Consider the following 20,058-nt stretch of genomic DNA (forward strand, 5'->3'; position numbering starts at 1 on the left):
GTGAAGGAAGAGCAAAATTTGGCTCTTTTCTTGGGCTGAAGGTCCATATTCTCCTGCCCTCATACATTGAAGCTCCTGGTTCTGGCCTTTGGACTTGGACTGAATTATACAACTGGCTTTCTTGGCTCTCCAGCTTGCAGACACAGATTGTGGGACTTTGTGGCCTCCATAACTGTGTGAGCCAATTGCTATAATAAATCTTTTCATATATGTATCTCCTACTGATTCTGTTTTTTTTGGAGAACCCTGACCAGTACACTCACCGCAAGCAAGAACTTGCAGAAACAAAAGAGGACCAGACCCGTAAGCCTCATATTGGATTTTCAGACACAGAATATGAAACTGTTTGCTTACTTTATTGAACAAAAGAAAAGACAATCTGGAAAATATCTGTAGGGAATAGGAAACTATAAGCTTTTTAAAACAAACAGAGTTTTAAAAAGAACCAAACAGAACATCTTGGCTTAAAAATACTTAACATTTTAAAAATTGGATAGACAGATTTAATAGCAGATTCAACATAGCTGGAGAGAGGATTGGTAGACTAGAGGGTAGGTCAAAAAAAGTTATTCAGAATATAGACTAGAGAGATGAAGAGATGGAAAATATGAGAGGATGTGAGACATGGAGGATAGAGTGAGAAGGTCAAAGTACATTTGTTAGGAGTTTGAAATAGGAGGAAGGATGGCATGAGACAAAGGCAATGGCTGAGAGTAGGTCACAGATTCCAGATGCTCAAAAATGAAAAGCAGGATAAATAAAAAGAAATTCACTCCTAGGTATTTACTAATGAAACTAGAAAATCAAAGTCAAAAATTTAAAAGCAGCAAGAATTTGCGACAACATGGATGAAACCTGAGGGCATTATGCTAAGTGAAATAAGTCAGACAGAGAAAGATAAATACCGTATGATAGCACTTATTATTTGTTTATTTGTGAGAAAGATCGGCCCTGAGTTAACATCTGCCAATCCTCCTCTTTTTGCTGAGGAAGACTGACCCTGGGCTAACATCCATGCCCATCTTCCTCCACTTTATATGGGACACCTGCCACAGCATGGCCTGACAAGCGGTGCATCGGTGCGCGCCCAGGATCCGAACCAGCGAACCCAGGGCCGCCGCAGCAGAGCGCATGCACTTAACCGCTTGCACCACTGGGCTGGCCCCTGTGATAGCACTTATAGGTAGAATCTAACAAAGCCAAACCCATAGAAACAGACTAGAATGGCAGTTACCAGGGGCTGGGGGGAGGGGTGGAAATGAGGAGATGTTGATCAAAAAGTATAAACTTCAGGTTATAAGATGAATTAATTCTGGGGATCTAATGTACAGCAGGGTGACTATAGTTAACAATACTGTACTATATACTTGAAAGTTGCTAAAAGAGTAGATCTTAAATGTTATCACTCTAACAACAACAAAAAAATGGTAAGTATATGAGGTGATGGACGTGTTAAGTAACCTTATTGTGGTAGTCATTTCACAATATATACATGTATCAAATCATCACATTGTACACCTTAAACTTACATAATGTGGTATGTCAATTATATCTCAATAAAGCTGGAAAAAAAATTTAAAAATAAAAGCAGCAAGAGAAAAAAAATTACCTTGAAAGGAATGATAGCTTGACAGCCAACTTCTCAACAGCAGCAATAAAAATCAGAAGATAATGGAATGATATCATTAATGCGTTCAGGAAAAATAAGTGCTAAAGTAGAATTCTATACACAGCAAAATATCTTTTAAGGATGAGGGTGAAATAAAGACATTCACAGACAAACAAAAATTGAGTTCTCTATCAGCAACTCCCCAAAAGAGAATTCCAAAGGTTGTACTTGAGGTGGAAATAAAGTGAATCCAGAAAGAACGGCTTAGATATAAGAATAAATAAAGAGAAAAGATAACAGTTAATATATGGGTAAATCTTAGTAAGCATTGACTGTGGAAAGCAATAATAACTTCAGTGGGTTTTTTTTAAAAAGCAAGACAGAGTTTAAATAAACAAAATAAAAATTTGGATAGCTTCTAAATTAGAAGAGCTAAAAAAAAAATTGAAAAATACTCAAGCAATCCTTGAGAAGATGAGAATAGAGAGAAAAAGAAACTCTTTGTAGACTAGCAGGAACAAAGAGAAAATACAAAGATGTAATTACACTAAACCTATATGAATTGTATCCTCCAGTTAAGAGAAAAAAGAAGGCCTGCTTCGATACACAAAAACCCCAACCATAGGTTGTTTAACAAGAGACAAATCTAAATCATAAGAATAAACAATGGTTGAAAGTCAAAGTATGGAAGAGACTACACCTGATAAAGTCTAAAGAAAAGAAGATTGATGTGGCTGTATTAATTTCAGACAAAAGCAGCTTTCAGGCATAAAGCATTACTAAAAAATAAAGCAGGTTGCTCTTGAATGATAAAATGTTCAATTTACAAGGAGGTCTAATAATTTAAAATTTACGTGCATTTAATACCTTAGTGTCTTAATATATAAAGTAAAAATTGACAAGCCTACCAGGAGAAACAAACAAATCCAAAATCATGTCGTGGATTTTGACCTTACTCTCTCTGTAACTGGTAGAAAGAGCAGAACACTAAGGAACCATGCAAAGAAGAAAATACTGGTGGGGTTATGCTTTTTTTTTTCTTTTTAAAAATTTCCCCCCAGTTTAAATTTACAATTATAGTTGAACAAGAAACAGGAGCTCAGGTGAGGCGTCCGTGGCTTCGTGTCTTGGGGGACTATAGAAGCTGAGGTTGCCTGTCTGTTCCTAAACATCTCAGCGTCTGTGAGTGTTTACAAGCAGCAGAGGGGGCGGGAAGACATGTGGATCAGGTGTGAGCATTTTTTTCAAGCATTCCTCTTCCTGCTTGTCCCACTAACTTTGGTTTGGGAAAGTCCCTTGTGCCACTCTAAAGTAAACCAAGTTGCCTCCCTCGAGAATGTGCTGTGGCCTGGCCGTGGGCTCTGTCCACTTTGATCCTGACTGCAAGAGGGAAATGACCCCGAAAGGAGCAGGAATCTAAGGACTGGCGTCCAGTCCTGTGGTGGAGACACACACTTCCAAAGATGTGAAAAATCCCCCTTGTTCTAAGTCATTTGCTTCCTGCCCGGGACATAACAAGGGGGCCTTGTTCTCTGTGAGCGGTGTGCAGTTCATTCTGGTTTGAGGTAAAGGCACTTTATATTATTTTATTGTCTGTGCAAAATGAACTGTCACCTCCCAGATTATTACACAGGAGTCTTACAGTCTTACTGAGTATCTGACGAACACACCCAGGGGCCGGAACAGTTCATCAGAGACTGAACTAATGCTGAAGTGTGGAAGAGAGCCATTCCAAGATGAGAGATGTTTCCTGGTGCCGAGTGAGGTGATGCAAAAATAAAACGCCAGACAAGTATGTATGCAAATATAGAAAGGGTACCTCTTCTCCACCTTCCCGCAGTACTTAGGGCTTGCTTTTGTAAAGTGCCTTTCATACAAACTGCTTTCAAAACCACTTTACAGTTAATAAAAAGCTCTGTATTAGTTATTGTTGATGTGCAGTAATAAATCACGGTAGAGGGAGAGGAAAAAATTACATTCAGGAGATGACACTGCTGTCAGCTGTCTGTGTGGTGGGGACAGGTTGAAGATCTGGTTTCGGGGCACAGCAGGGCTGGTCTACATTATCGCCTCTCCTCTTGCAGGGTCTCATGTGGCTCTGCCAAGCAAGGATAACCACTTTTTGAGCAGTAACCACAAAGATTGGCTTCTCAATATTTCTCACTCTTCCCCACCTTCCCGTGCCCCCTGCCTTTCCAATTTGCAAGGGGGGGATACCAAACCACACACAAATTGCCACTCATGAGGTCCATTTTAAATACAACTAAGTTGAAGATGAGAGCTTGAAGACAGGTACATGCAGAAGAAAATTTGGGAGAAGAAATTTGACTAAATTCAGCCAAGACCCATATTCAATCTTGAGCCACCTTCAGGCCCCAACAAGAGGTTTTCCAACAGTGAACCTCTGTAAAACATAGTTTATTCTGGAAGCTGAAATAGAACCTGAGTGATTTGTTTTATAAGGTAGAAGTGAAAAGTTTTTAAAGCTTTCCTTTGTGAAGAGCAATTTCTCGTCGGTGATTGTGAAATGGAAACAGTAGATGGCGCTGTTGCCTATACCTTGGGAAATAGCTGTTAGAACCTGGTGGACTGAGGCAAACACATTTAAAATCTGGGGTTAAAAAATGTTGTTTCAGTTGTGTTAGAAATGTACATATTGTATCCCACTGGAAACTAAAAGGTTCCCTTCTACTTTTCATGAGATTTTTATATCTTTCTGCAGTGTCGAGGCTGTGCTCTCATATTGAAAATTGTGACCAGTGTAGTCGGTATAGGGAAGGAATTTATGCTAATTCCAGGCCATTTGCTCTGACCTCCTAGTATACTCATCAAAGGAGGCAGGCGGGAGCTGACAAAAATCTATCAAATTACCAGTTTTGAAACAAGTACTCTGGATATTTGTTTGGAAGAAATGACAAATTGCAGAGTTGATATACTTCCACAACAGCAAATTTCAGGAACTAATAATACAAAAGTAATGGCAATGATAATATTACAAATATATCCATCATTTATTGAGTGTTTGCTATGAGCCAGGCACTGTGCCAAATATTTTATGTCTACTATTATGTAGTTCTCAGAGAAACCTGTAAGGTAGGTATCGTTTCTCCCATTTTACAGATGAGGTCACTGACTTAGAAAGTTTAAAGATTTTTCCTGAGTTTTTAAGTTAGTCAGTGGTTTGGCCAGAATTCTATTTTAAGCCTGTCTGACTTTTTAGTGGCTTCCCCAAACTATAAAAAGAATTTCTCTCACTTTTCTAAAGCCAGTTAAGATAAAGGCAAGTTTACTATTTTCAGAATGAACCTTCAATATTTAGATATGAGATATATAAATATCTCATATTTATATGGGAATAAAGAAGCCTGCGGGGTTAGAGGAAATTTTTTTCTTTTTTTAATTTTTAATAATTTTATTTTATTTTTTTCCCCAAAGTCCCAGTAGATAGTTGTATGTCATAGCTGCACATCCTCCTAGTTGCTGTATGTGGCACGCGGCCTCAGCATGGCCGGAGAAGCGGTGCGTTGGCACGCCCCCGGGATCCGAACCCGGGCTGCCAGCAGCAGAGTGCGTGCACCCAACCGCTAAGCCACGGGGCCGGCCCTCTTTTTTTAATTTTTAGAACCTCCTGTATCCTACCCAAGATAATCAGATCAAGTTTGTGTGTGTGTGTGTCTGTGTATCATATCTATATACATATATATGTATAATATGATACATATATATACACATATATAATATACATAAATACATATATATATAATATGTCAATGGTGTTATATACTAAAAGTCTGCCTGTTTATCTTTTAATGACATTATTGCCAATTCGAAAGAGCTATGTGGTGCAAAAATAAATTTTCACAAACTGCCATCTTATAGATAAGTAAAAATCTTTCTTTACCATTCTACCTTTAAGTATAAGCTCATGTCAAGGAGACACTTTTCCCACAGTAACACTAGGCAATAACTTTTTCTTATTGGCAAACTGCTATTTAGTGTGAGTCCATAATAATGCATGGCATTAGGACCTAGCCTGCCTCCCTTCCACTGGAGGTTGAGGGTAACGATGGAAAAACCCGCAGCCGGGGCAAGGAAGCTCACCCAGAGTCTCCACAGTACAGGATATATGTTCCTCCTTTGTGAAGTCAAGGAAACTCGTTAGAACCAATCTAATCCTTCTGAAATGTCAACACCATGGGAAAGAATTCCTTGAGTATGTACTTGTGAAGTTAGTTACAGTTCAGATATGTACGATGAGCAAAGCATTAAAAAGCCCTTTCAAAGTTGCCTTTGGAATATCTTGACTGGGAGAACTCAGGTTGGAAGAGCTGGAATGGCAGAAAAATCTGCCAATCTAGTTCCCAGTGGGGATTTGCTTATGGCTTTTAACGTGAAGTCAAGGCCAACCAAACCAGTCCATATCTCCTTTAATTTACTTCGGGATGGTCCACGAGTCTTTATGGGAAAGGGGACAAATCTGCGTGAATACAAACCCCAAACCTGGATAAGAGTCCAGGCCCACCCCTCATGTTTACAAGGTCGGGGAGAAAGGACAAACGGAAGCCTCGTACCGTATTTTCTCATTGTAATCTTATAAATCAAGATAAAACTGTTGACTAAAACATGTTCTATTCTACTAAGTTGACAAATATACCTTCCTAATGGCCTGGAAGGAGTCTGGATCCTCAGAGCCCTCAAGGTTCTGCCCTAGAACATGGACATGTGGGGAGAGCCAAATCCTGGCTTCCCAAGAGCCCTCGTGTGCATATGTGTGGACACTCCAGTCCACATGACCATGTTCTGTCCATTCTCCTCACAAACAGCTGTGTGTGTGGGCACCCCAGTCCACATGTCCATCTTCTGTCCATTCTCCTCACAAACAGCTGTGTGTGTGGGCACCCCAGTCCACATGTCCATCTTCTGTCCATTCTCCTCACAAACAGCTGCCCCTTGGACCTTGTGAACTGCCCTTTGGAGAAAGGACCCAGAGAAGCAGCTGGCACAGGTTCTAGAAGCTGGCTGGGGCCACTGAAGTGGGAAGCTCTGGGGACCATGTTTGAGTTGGAGGTGGGGTCCTCTGGGTCATCATGCTCCCTTGACCCTGAAGACTTTCCACTCCATGGAGAGCGGCACAGCAGAGGATGGCCAAGGCAGGGCACACAAAATACAGGTCCTAGCTGGGCCCTTTTGTGGGGATTTAAATGTATCAAGTGTAAGATGCTCCATAAGTGGTCAAAGGTATCCGTAAAGGTCAGCTTTCTCTGTAGAAAAGGAGGTCACGAGAAGAGATAGAAGATCAAGAACAGGAATGCAAGGCAGGACGAAGAGTCAAGGGAACATCTCTCAGCAGAGGCAGGAGGTGGGTAATGACATTGCACGGCTCAGGCAGACGAGACCGGAGATGAGCCAAGGGGCCTGAGGAAAGGTATCGAATCCCTGAACTGTGGGCCCAGCATTTTAGAAATTAGAAAAGTATGTGCATCTTCTAGAAGGATTGTCATTAAAATAAAAGGAAACCCCAGTGTTACAGGAGTTAACATTTTGGTTATTGGAAATGTGGCTTACAATCATGCTTGTATTTCAAGTTATGAGGGACAGAGACACTCGGCGTCCCTCAGTCACATAGAGTGGGAAGAAAGTCTAGAACTTTCTAGGGCCTGGGTAACCCCACAGTGAGGCCTCTTCGGGAGCTGCACCGTTGTCATTCACCCCGGCCCCAGCCACTCAGCTGGACCCAAGAAGCATCTGGTCTTGTTTCTACTCATAATCAGGTGGCCATTGCACATACCATCCCCCTACCCTTAGGACTCAGCCTCTCTCTCCCACCACTTTCTACTTCTACTCCTTAGTGTGGCCCATATGCAAACCTTTCCAAGGAGACTCTGATTGGAGTGTCCTTATCCACTATGAAACCTACTGTTGGGACACAAAATCTTGTCAGGCCCCTCCCGGTACCCTGGTCTAGGTGGTGACTATTAGCCAAGGTACTGAGCACTTCAAATCCACCCTGGCCACAGTGACTGGCCACTTGACCTGTGGCTGAGGTAGGCCTCTGACTCACACCTGACCTAATTCATGGGCCCAGCTCCTTTTCCACAGTTGGCTGCATGAGGCAATCTAGGCTAGTCAAGACCTGAGGCCAGTAAGTGTGAAGGTCAGTGGTTTATTGATTTTTTAAAATGAGGTGAAGCTTGCCCATGATGTCTTTTAAAGCTCAGCAAAAGGCAAAACACACAAAGGAATTGATCAAACAGAAGGAGAGGCATCAGGTTGGCCGAACGTTTCCCAGTCTTCTGCTTTGGCTTCCTGCTCTGGGAAATGAACGGTTTGGATTAAACCGTCTCCAGGTCCTTTCAGGGCATGGATTTCTGTGATTTGATTTCATGTGCTGGGCCGCAGCGTGGTCTTACGGAGGCGAACACTGAGTGTTCCCTGATGCTGGTGTAGCACCATTCCCACGTTGTAATGGCCTGCTCTGCTTTCATAACCCTCTTGGAGAGAGGCGTCACCTCCCTGTCCTCTTTCCTCCAGGAACTCAGTTGTGTGCCAGACCTCTGGAGGTCATTTTCAAAATCCACATCTCAGAAAAAACACAGGCCTTTGGTGACCACAGTGTTGAGGGAGGCTGGCAGAGGTTTGCCAGGAGCCACGCTGTTGATCTTGGCAGGGTTTCTGCCCTGATGTGGACTGGGCACAGGAGACCAGCCTCCCCTGCTCCCACTCCCCGTTCCTGCTCCCCTGCTGAGCAGTGAGGCCTGGGTTTCTGATACTCCCAGTAGGAGCCAAGCAGCTCGCCTCTGGCCCGGGGTTTGTGGCCTGCGCCCGTGGCCTTCAGAGCCAGCCTTAATGTGTTCAGCTGAGCTTGTGCCCGCAGACTCACACTGGAAGATGACTCAGGGCCAGCTGCACTCAAACCCTGGGCCAGTCAGGTCTTATGAAAACTGGAATATTGCAGATCACACCTAAAGTGTACGTCATAGAAAGTGAATGTAGCGGGAGGACGTGAAGAATTAACTGGAGTTCCCCACCTCTTTCCACCGTTAAGTCCTTGCCAGTTGGACTGAGACCAGAGCCTGGCATTGTCCCTCAGGCTGGGGAGGAGTGTCAAGAGGGAGCCAGAGAACAAAGATAGCAGAGTCTGAGCTTTTAATTTCGAAGCCTTGGGTTCAGGCATTTAAGGAGCTTGAGACGGTCAGCCACAACTAGTACCCACCGCATCCCCCAGCCCTGCTAGATAAAGATGCCCTGGGGTAGGGGAAGGAGTTGTTGAGGAGACAAAGGAAACAAGAGTTCAAATTGACTATGCATGTGGTCATGGTTGAAGGGGAGGGATGACTCTGAACCTGAGCCTATCCTTGTATTTCCTGGGCCAGACCTGGGGAGGAAATAATAATATCCCCAAAAGGTTTGGTGGTCCCAGAGCAAAGTGACCCTGTGACTTGATTCCCAGAGTGCAGCCTCGGGAAGAAACTGAATGTCCAGTGTGTGTGCTCTGTGAGGTCAGTAGACTGGGAGAAGGTCGCGGAGCCTCCAGCAGGCCCAGCCTCACCCCTCAAAGTCTGTGGGACAGCACCCAAACTTTCAGTGAGCAGAAAGAGAAAGCCTACGACCCCTGGGGGCCATGGCTGTCAGGCAGGGCAGGCACAGAGTAAGCTGCACGGACCTGACAGATGGAGGCCAGAAGTCCCTGGATGTATCAGGAGATGCCCATGGGGCCATGTGGAGGGCTGGTGGCAGCCAAGGGCTGAGACAGTAGGACTGCGGGTGTCATGGGAATCAGGTGGACTGCTTTCCTCTGCATGCCACAGCCTCACTCTCAGTCCCAGGGTTTTGGCAGTAAGTTTGTGTGAGTAATCTTGTATTTGTATGTGTGTCATCTTGTATTTTGTTTGCTTATAACTTTTTGAAAATTATACTTTAGCATCCTTAGAGCCCCTCTCCAGACCTAATAACTCACTTGGCATAAACAAACAAACTAATCTGGCTCTATCTAGCCCCCCTTATTAGAATGTGTATGTGTGGGTACTTGTCGCCCTTTGTCCTTGGTTGCAATTCCAAGAGAGGAAATGTCCAACTTAATATCAAGTAGGTATTATTATCACCACTTTACACATGAAGAAAGTGAAGTTCAGAGAAGTGAGGTAGTTGCCCAAGGCTGCACAGCTAGTGGTAGCAGAGGTGGGATTCACACTCCAAGACTTCATGTTTCCCAAGTCTTTTCTTTTCCATCGCATCACACAAACTCTCTCCTACTAGTCCGAGTCAAACATCAAGTTGTATATGAAGAAATAATCCAACATAGAGTAACCTTTTAGCATACAAAAACAAAGAATAGAAAGGAAAATCTCCACCCAATTCCAAACAAAACAAAACAAACTCAAACCCCATAAAATAATAACTGCTTCTTTCCATGCTTTATCCACAGGCCCCCCAAATACAACACGGCCCACACTGAGCTCATGTCCTTTCTCCCACCCCAGTCTGTTGTTGCTCCTGTGTTTCTGAACTTGGTTGGTGGCAATACCACCCAAGCAATGTCCCCTCAAATTAGAAACCAGGTTGTCATTTTTTACTTCTTTCCCTCTAACCCTCCCCTCTGTTAGTGCCAAACTATTAGCATTCAGAGTTGGAATACTCTTCAGTAAATCTTTTTCTTTCTGTTTATTTCTTATGCCGATACTTAAGAGTGGTCTTCAGACTTTTTTTTTGCTTAAATATCACCCGAAATAATTTTGAAAAACTCTGTAACTCCCATATATGATTAAGCTTCCCTCTAAAATGTTTCATCATAATTCCAAATATTTGTAAAGATTCTAATCCAGCATATTATGAATACTGACATTTGAAAAGAAAAGCATTTAATTACTCATTATTAGTCTTTAAAAGTATCCAATAAAATCTAAATACTAGTGATTGATACTCACCATCATTCTTTTTAAAAAATAGATGTTTCAACAAATGTTGTCAGTACAACTGGATGTCCGTGTGAAAAAATTTGAAACTCCACCCGTACCTCATGTTTTATACAAGAATTAACTCAAAATTATCATAGACCTAAATTTAAAACCTACAACTATAAAACTGGGAGAAAACATAGGAGAAACTCTTTGTAATCTTGGGTTAGTGAAGTGATTTTAGATGTGACATTAAAAGCACAATCTGTAAAAGAAAAAAATTGATTAAATAGACCTTATCAAAATTAAACATTTTTGCTCTATGAAAGACACTGTAAAGAGGATGAAAAGACAAGCCACTGACTGGGAGAAAATATTTGTAAATCATATAGCTGGCAAAGGACTTGTATCCCTCAAGATCCTATAATAATTTTAGAAACCCAACCCAATAAAATTTTTGACAAAATATTTGGATACTTCACTAAAAAAAGATTCATGGATGGCAGATAAGTGCATGAAAGATGCTCAATGTCATTAAGGAAATGCAAATTAAAACTACAATGTGATACCATTAAACACCTATTAGAATAGCTAAAATTAAACAACAAAAACCAAAAAGCTGACAATGCTAAGTGCTGGTGAGAACGTGAGGCAACTGGAACTCTCATGCATTTGCCAGTGAGAATGTATGATGGTACAGCCATGTAAAATGGTACAACCAACAGTCTGGCAGTTTCTTTTCAAGTTAAACACGTACTTGCTACATGACTCAGCAATCCCACTTCTAGGTGTTTACCCAAGTGAGATGAAAACCTGTGCTCACGGAAAGACCTGTATGCAGATGTTTATAGCAGCTTTATTCTTCATGGCCCAAAACCAGAAAGACCTCAAATATCCTTCAACTGGTGAATGGATGAACAAATTGTGATCTGTCCACACAATGGAATACTACTGAGCAATAAAAAGGAATGGACTACTGATGAACACAGTAAAATGGTCAACGTCAGACCCCAAAGGTTGTATGATTCCATTTATATGAATTTTGGAAAAGATAACACTATAACATTGTATCAGCCATTGATACAATGGTTACTAATGGTTGGGATTGGGGGAAGGATACAAAGAGGCAGCATATGAGAATTTTGAGGGTGATGCAACTATTCTGCAACTTAATTGTGGTGATGAATACATTTGCCAAAATCCATAGAACGATAAACTACAAAAAGAAAATTTTACTGTATGTAAGTTAAAAAACGTATATACATATACATGAACTACATCTTCTTTAATAATTGAAGATTTTTACACCATCCTTTTTTGTCTTTAATTCGCATTTCCATTTTGCTCCCTCTAAGAATTTTATCCTATTGTAATATATTTTTATACTTGAAACTCTGTTATTGATAACCCATTATACTTCTCTTTCACGAAGTATAAATTTAAAATTAAAACATCTTTTAAAATTTCATGTGATCATAAGTCTGTATAAAATTTTAAAATGATGGTCAGAGTTATTTCTGCCATTAATAGTAGTTCAAAATGGACCAAAACAGCAGAAATATATTATAAACTTTGTTAATTAATAAATATAAATTTATATAAAAAGACAGTTACATAAAAAGTAACAATCTTTTGGAAATGTATCTCCTAGTGGGATGGATGTTTATATTTTGAATTGTCCCTAGGTTTGCATCTTCTCCCCTACCCCTAAGTCTTTTCATCCGAGGACATTACACCATAGTAAGATTCTGGGTGGTGAGAGGGCTGCCTTTCTTTCATGAAGTGGGAAAAGGGTGATTGTGGAAGGAGAACTAGTCCAGCCACTGCAGGCGTGTTCTCAGGCTGACAGTTTGATGAAAGAGAACAGATGGAAGTTGAAGATCAGCCTGGGTAGCGCTTGGAAAGACTTGGATACCTACTGCCTTAGAGGTCAGCCTCGGCCATCTCTGCCCTGGCCATCTCAGCAGCTTTAATCTCTGGTCTCCCCGTCCCCCACCAACCCATCAAGGTTATCTCTCTGAATGACAGACTTGACCATTTTCCTCCTTGGCCTACAAAGTTCACTGCCAAAATCTTCCCTCTCCCCTCCCACCCTCCATAGACAACACGCTCTTATCTACTATATCCAAACTCCTGAGCTGCTCCCTTCATGATCTGGTCATGAACACCCCCATTTTAACCTTATCTGCCCCCACCTCTGCCCTTATCCCCCTGCCTCCCCTTCAAGTCTGAGCATTTTGACAGTATTTTCCGTACGTTTCTCAGCTCTGTATTCCTGTGCCTAGCAGAGTGCCCGTCATGTAGCAGGCTTTGGCGGAGTAGCAGAAAATTGATGTCAGAGAAAGAGAAAGAAGAATACCCTTATCTCTTTCCAAATCACCATAAAAGATTTCAGTGTGAAGTAGAAAAAGGCAGAGAGCGCTTACACCTATCAAACTTTAAGGTTTATAGGATCCTAAAATAATTGGTCTATGCCTGTGTGGCATTTTAATATTTTTATGCAAAGGATATGCCAGATGTGAGCCTTGCCTTTTTGGGCTGTAAAGTCTGACCAGGAAGGGGCCACGTGTGTGTTCTCTCCATTTCTTCACACAGGGTGGGCTCTAAATATATATTAAATGACAATGAATTGCCAGAGGGTTAGGCTGGTTTGTTGATGTTGGCACTGGGGTTAACCATGGTGATGTTAATAATGAAATTCCCTTTTGAACACAGCCTCTTTTCATCCACAATATGACATAATGTGGCTTTGAAGTCTCAATTTATGAAGGGGAGAACAAAAAGAATGTTAGTGTTATAAAGTTCCAATACTGGGTTTCCCCTCAATGCATCTTTTAATTGTACTTCCATAGAAAAGGCTCAGTCGCAGAGACAGGGACCTCTCCGGTTCTGTCCAAGAAGGAAACTGGGTGAAGAGAACAACTGCCAAGTCACTCATAGCGTGCGATTTGCACAACAGCTCTGCAACAGCATGGAAAGGCTGCGTGCTGAACCCGGGGCTCCGAAACAAGTTCGTGCCACCAGAAGGGGCCAGATATTCTCAGAGGGAGGGGAATGTCATGGAGTCAAGTGACAGCAGCAGTCACCAGCCCTCATCGTAGGATCAAGGTCCAACCACAGAATGCCTTTGGCTTCCCGGCTTGGGTCCCCCACAAGAGGCTGACTGGCATTCCTACAATAGTTCATTTTTATTTATTGCAAAAATCCACAAGTCTTTATTGAATTTGGCATCTCCATGGCCTCTCCAGATAACGTGTTACAGACACTTCTGAGCCTGTCGGAAGCCCTGGGGCTTCCTGGCAAGGTGAGTAAAAGAAACCATTAGCCGAGGTAGCCACAGGCCCACAGGTTAGTCGCCATCCGTTGTCAGCCTGACTTTCCTCTGGTCCCAGGCCAATAGCTGCTCTATGACACACAACTTTGACAGATCTCCCAAATTACTGAGATTCCCAACAGCTTTACAGGGCTCAGTGCATAAGAGTGTAAATTTTGTAGATGGAATGTGTCTGGAAATTCGAGTAGAGAAACTTGCTGGCTTTTTAACTGAAAGACGACAGTGCTATATACAGATGGGTGGAGTCAAGGGAGGTGGTGAGAGGGTCACAGAGAAAGAACTGAGTGTTCAGCAATAAGAAAAAAAAAGACTGCTTCCCTTTGTCCTGCAGCCAGATGGATACAGTGCAACCCTCCATTATTAAATGCCCTCACAAGAAAGCTAAGGGAACAGAGAGATAGCCTAGTATTCTACTTGGCCTAGTGGTAGTGGCAGCTGGGAAGAAACAAGTAGCTTTGGAGAATGGGGATGGGGTGGGGAAGGGGGCAGGTTTCCAGAGGGTAGAGATGCCAATGTCTTAGCTTTTCAGGGCTGATGTCTCCAGAAGTAGGGAAGATACTGCTTTTCTGGGAGAGGGGATTGTGCTAAAAGGGGCAGGCAGGCCTAAGTGTATGCCCAGGGGCCTAGGGGGATGTGGCCCATTGCCATGGAGAGGAAGGAATGAAGTATTTATTCTAGGAGGTGTGACGGGAATAGAACCCTGGCCTGGATTGTGCCTGTGCCTCCTCTACGATTTCCACCTTTGACCAGAGGGTTTCCTTGAGAAAGTTGTAGCCCCTCGAAGAATTGTAGCACCACATGTATTTCTTTATCCTTTTTCCCATACTCACTCTGAATGTCATAGTATGAGATTGGTCCTAGTGAAGGAAGCTCCAAGAAGCTGTAAGCTTTTGAGTTAAGGAGTATAAGGCAAAAAATGAGTCAGACAAGAAATAGACCCATAAACACAGGTCAAGTTGGGAGGAACCATAGGAATGATCTGGATACAATGCTTTTATTCTACAGATAAATTAAACAAAACAAAACATCAAAAAAAAGTTTCTTACCTGGGTTACATAGCCAAAGTAGTAGGGGAATCAGAACAAGAATCCATGCTTAGCAGTTACTAATTCAGTACAATTTCTTCTTCACCAGGCTGTTTTACTGGGTCCATACTAACCTCTGTGTGTGTGTGTGTGTGTATGAGAGAGAGAGAGGGGATATGGGTACCCGTGGGTCCACAGCACACCCACACACATACTTCTAGGCTGATCTATACTCATCTTTAGCAATGACACACTTGGCCATTGGTGGGCTCTCTGACCTCATAACACACGTACCCCCAGCATAGCTGAGGTGATGGACAAATATAGTTACGTCTGCTCTTTTGGCTCCCTTGATGAGGCTGACTCACTGACTTCACAAGCTGCTGACTGGCTTAGGGAATTGTTCACTTCCCCTGGAAGAAGTCACCAACTCTTAATATGTTTATAGTCCTTGGTTGTTGATAGGAGGGACCCAGGCTTGCCCTGACGCTTGCCTATGTGACACATGGTCTTGGGTGGGCAGCAACATACACTCCTACTCTGAGTAGGGTTATATCTTTCTGAAGCCCTGTTGTCCATCTGACCTGCTCTGGCCCTGCCTAATTCATTGCAGCAACTGGCCTCATTTGGCACCATCTTTGGGGTCTTATTGTCCTCCATAGACAGACACCATGAAGAAAGATGTGTAATTAGCTTATTAAATATCAATTACTTATACTGTTTAAAAACATAATTGAAAAAAATCTCCTATGAATATTTATTAGACATCTTAATGCCAACCTAGGGACAATTAACATGTGCAGGACCTTACTGTGCTGCATTTTAATGATGCTTCAACTGCACCAAGGAATTGAGATTTGATTCTTTTTAACTGTGCTATTGGCTGACCTTGCCAGGATTAGGTCATTAAACACTAGTAATTCTTACCCAGATTCTCTGCAGACACTACTCATTTGAGCAATCTTTTGTTTTACTGTCCCTCTTTGCTAAAGCATCTGTTGTAGGTGGCATTGTTCCAATCCCACTTAATCAACAAATTAAACTTTCCCAGGAACATTGAATAGTCCCTAAAATTTCTTGAACTGCTTTGGCTTCCTCCAGGCACACTTACAAACACAGGTTGGTAAAAGCTGAAGGGTGACTAATGCTACCAAAAATGGTTGTTCTGAATCTTGCATGGTGGCCTCCTTGGTTTGCACTGGGGGCAGCATCCCACATACCACAAAGAATGTGATATACAGATGGGGATGCAAACATCTCATGGGCGGGGCCAACTTGTGGGCACTATTAGATAATGCAAGAAATGCTTGGAAATGCTAACTATTTAAACCTCCCATTGTCCCACAGTTTACTGCTGAAGCCTCACAGTAAATATTTTCTCTACTCCCCAAAAAAAAACAAATTATCATGGCTCTCAATATTGATGACTTAGCTACAATGTCTTTATGAAATGTGCTTTTAAAAGTTAATCTCATTTAGGCAAGGTCTCCCCCTACTCCTTTTTTTTTTTTAAACCAAGAGTGTTTTGTCACTCCAGATCATACGTAAATATCAAGCCTCTCTTTCCTGGCTGGTTTCATTCAACAACTCACTTTGCAAGCCAGTTACGTTGCTCAAGTATGGTACTTTGGCGTCTTATTGCGTGTGCCTTTTTCTTTCCCCTGCTGTACCAAGAATGACAAAAGGATAAATAATTCATAATTCCAAAAAGTTACCCAAAATGAACTTTTGGAGAAGGAAGCCCAAACTCACCCTGGATTAGGGATGGTCCACAGGCTCCCAAGACACATACTTTGGTTTCCTTTGATCAAAGTATAATTTGGGTGTGTCCCTAAGAGCTTTACTTTTTCTAGATGAACTTTACTTTTTCCCTTATTATGGAAGGAGGGGCTAGTGTGACTAGAAAAGGGAGTTGACATTTCTGGGTTGGCTGGGATTAAGTACCGTTTGGTAGCTGTCTGACGACTGAGGTGTAGAAAAAAATCTGCCAAATCACTGAATAAATTAATTTTGACACATAACAGTAAAGATAGTTGGAGGTCACACCAAAAGAATGTGTTTTACCCCTTCCAACCTTGACCTTCTCCATATGGAGAGAAGTGAGGTGGACCATCAGTCATTTGAGTGTCTTGACCTGAACATGGGAGAGTGTTAACTGCAGGAAAGCCAGTGACATGCAGGGTATGCAGGGGGACGTATGCTCAGCAGCCTCTCTAAGCCTCACTCTGTGCTAGGAGTTCTAAGTGCCTTACTTCATTAAGCCCCAGAAGCAATTCTGGGGAGGTAAATGGTAATTTCTATTTTGTCACTGAAGTGAAATAATTTGCTAAGCACGTGTCAGAGTTGGACCTTGAATCCTTGTTGTCTAATTCTGAAGCCCATTGTCTTTGCACTTTCTTACACTGCCTAAGGTTAGCCCAGATGTGAAACAAGAAAGGTCTCTTCATGTCCAGTGGATAGAAACTTCTTTACTCAGTGATGAAGACCATTTAGAACTCATTTTTTCTAGAATGCCCAGAATTTACTCACATGAAACTCACAAATTCAAATCAGTTTTCCCCCCAAAATTTAAGCCATTTGAGCCAGTTTTCCCCCCAAAATAAGCCATTTCAAAAGCACTTTTCATACTTAAAAATGAAGTTGAAATACTCTCCCTCCCGCAAAGGTACTGCTACAGATTGAATATGTTCCTCCCAAAATTCATATGTTGAAACCTAATCCCCAGTGTGATGGCATTTGGAAGTGGGGCCGTTGGGAGGTGATTAGGTCATGAGGGCTCTGCCTTCATGAATGAGATAAGTGCCCTTATAAAAGAGACCTCAGAGAGCTCCCTTGTCCCTTCTACCAGGTGAGGACACATTGACAAGACGGCCATCTATGAACCAGGGAGCGGGCCCTCTGCTGGCACATTGATCTTGAACTTCTCAGCCTCCAGAACTGTGAGAAATAAATTTCTGCTGTTTATAAGCCACCCAGTCAATGGTATTTTTGTTATAGCAACCCCAACAGACTAAGATAGGCACATAAAATAAATTTTACCTTCCTCTGCCAACCAGGAGAGAACATTCTTCTAGACTTTGTGATGGGCTAAAGGGAAGCTATATTTTATTTCAGTCTTATGATGCCTTCTCCCTGGAACTGCTAAGAAGTTAATATCTCCGTGCATCTTTTCATGGTTAACTCTAGATGGGGGAGAGGAAGAAAACTTTAAAACTCAGGAGTCCTGTGGCAGGTATTCCGCTATTTTATTTAAGTACCATAATTTCCAAAGCTGATCTCTAACCAAGCCTTAGGAGAAGGGCCTCCCTCTGGCTGTCCCCAAAGTGCCTTCCCAAGCCTTTCGGGGAATCCTTCATCAATGGGCTTGGAATGTAGTCAGATGGCTGGGTCTTCTACAATACATAAACCAAATGTTTGCAAGTTTGACAAATGATTTTTACTCTCTTTTGCACAGGTAGAATGCAGAGAAGTGTTCAGAATCCCCATGTAAAAGTCTTTTCAGAATACAAAAACTCCAAACTTAAAAAAAGGCAGAATCGCAACGGAAAATATCGTTGTCATCTGTTTCTCGTTATTTTCTTATCTGCATCTCATCCTTCATTTTGATAGGTGCAGTTTTATTTTTAGACTCTTGTCTTTCTGACTTGAGGGCTCTTGCTGTGGTTTTCCATACGTTTTTCACCACCGTTCTCCTCAGTATGCTTTTAACAGGGGATTGTTTGGGTTATTAACCTGGCTGTTGGAGTTTAAGTGCTGCTGGCATCACAGTGCTGGGTCTGTGCTGAAAGCACGAGTGTGGAGAGGGTGACGTTTGTAAGCAATTTCAGAATTCAGTTGTTCCACTGAGCATTTCCCATGGAGAACGGTTTTGAATATCTTTGTTTTTCAAACCATCCTTGCGCAGGCAGGTCTGATTCATGACTCTCAGAAGCAGAATGAATTTCTCACCACCTCTTTTGGAAGAAATGTCTCTCTATTTGGGAGCAGGTTGGAGGAGGGGTCCATTTTGCTGCTGATTTAAGAACCAGGATTGGAGAAGAGACATAGAAGGCTATCAGGATATTTACTAATTGCTGAATTATTAACTTCCTTTCCAGTGGATGTACTTTCTTTCTTCCTGAAGTTACCAGTACTATTTCCTATAACTGACCTTATTTTGCATGTTGCCAGATCTTTCTATTTACTTTTTCTCTTTTCCTTTGTGAAAGGATAACCACATGGTGGTGATGTTTTACTGATCCAAATTTCTTGAATGTCTTTTTGTCTCCTTGTACATATTCATAGGATATGGGGAGCCAGATGAGTGTGGCACTTTGTTTCCAAGGGCCTTTGTTTCCATGTTCTGCGTGTGAAATGGATGTGGAGAGCAGAGGAGGACTCTGAAAGCAAAGTGGCCCTTGGGGAAATCTTGTGTTTGGATTATGTTTTCTTTGCTCCATAAAGCCCACATGACTTCTAAATATTATAAATCTTCACTGGAGATGGTAATTAGGAGAAAACATTTTTTCTGTCCATTTATCAGATAATTTTGCTACTAAACCAGGCTGTATTTTAGGGCAACAACTTCCTGGTGGGCAAACATATCCTAATGGGACTCATATCAACCTGGTGGAAGCGACAATCTAAGTCTCTAGCTTGGAAGAAATGTATGGTGGTTTAAAGAAATTCAGGCCAACAGACTCTTTACCCTTTGTGGAGCTCCTACAAGGCCAACTAAAAAGGGACACATTGAAATTGCCCGATATTTTCACAATGTCATTGGTTAAATGACAGCAAAGGCTGTTCCCATGGGGAAAGCCTGTCCTGCTCCTGGCAGAGGACAATGATGGCAGTCTGTGGCAGGCTCAGTCACCATTCAGGGAAGCTCCTTATTCCAATATCGTCTTTTACTCCTTTACTTTTCCTTTCATATCCCATACCTATCTCATCAATAAATTATCAATGAATTGTGTGGGCTCTACTTCAGATATATCCCGAAGCATCTCCTTTCTAACACCTCCATTATATCTCCCCTGGATGACTGCAGTGACCTTCTCTCTGGTTCAACTTCTCCCCTTGCCTCTCCATGGACAGTTCACAGAGGAGCTAGCTGGAGGGGAGATCAGGTCATTTCATTCCCTGCTTACAGCCTGGTAATGGCTTCTCATTTCACTCAAAATAAGATTAAACTCTAATATAATTCAATCTCCTTATCAA

Source organism: Diceros bicornis, chromosome 1, assembly GCF_020826845.1.
Source record: "Diceros bicornis minor isolate mBicDic1 chromosome 1, mDicBic1.mat.cur, whole genome shotgun sequence".
Classification (NCBI taxonomy): Eukaryota; Metazoa; Chordata; class Mammalia; order Perissodactyla; family Rhinocerotidae; genus Diceros; species Diceros bicornis.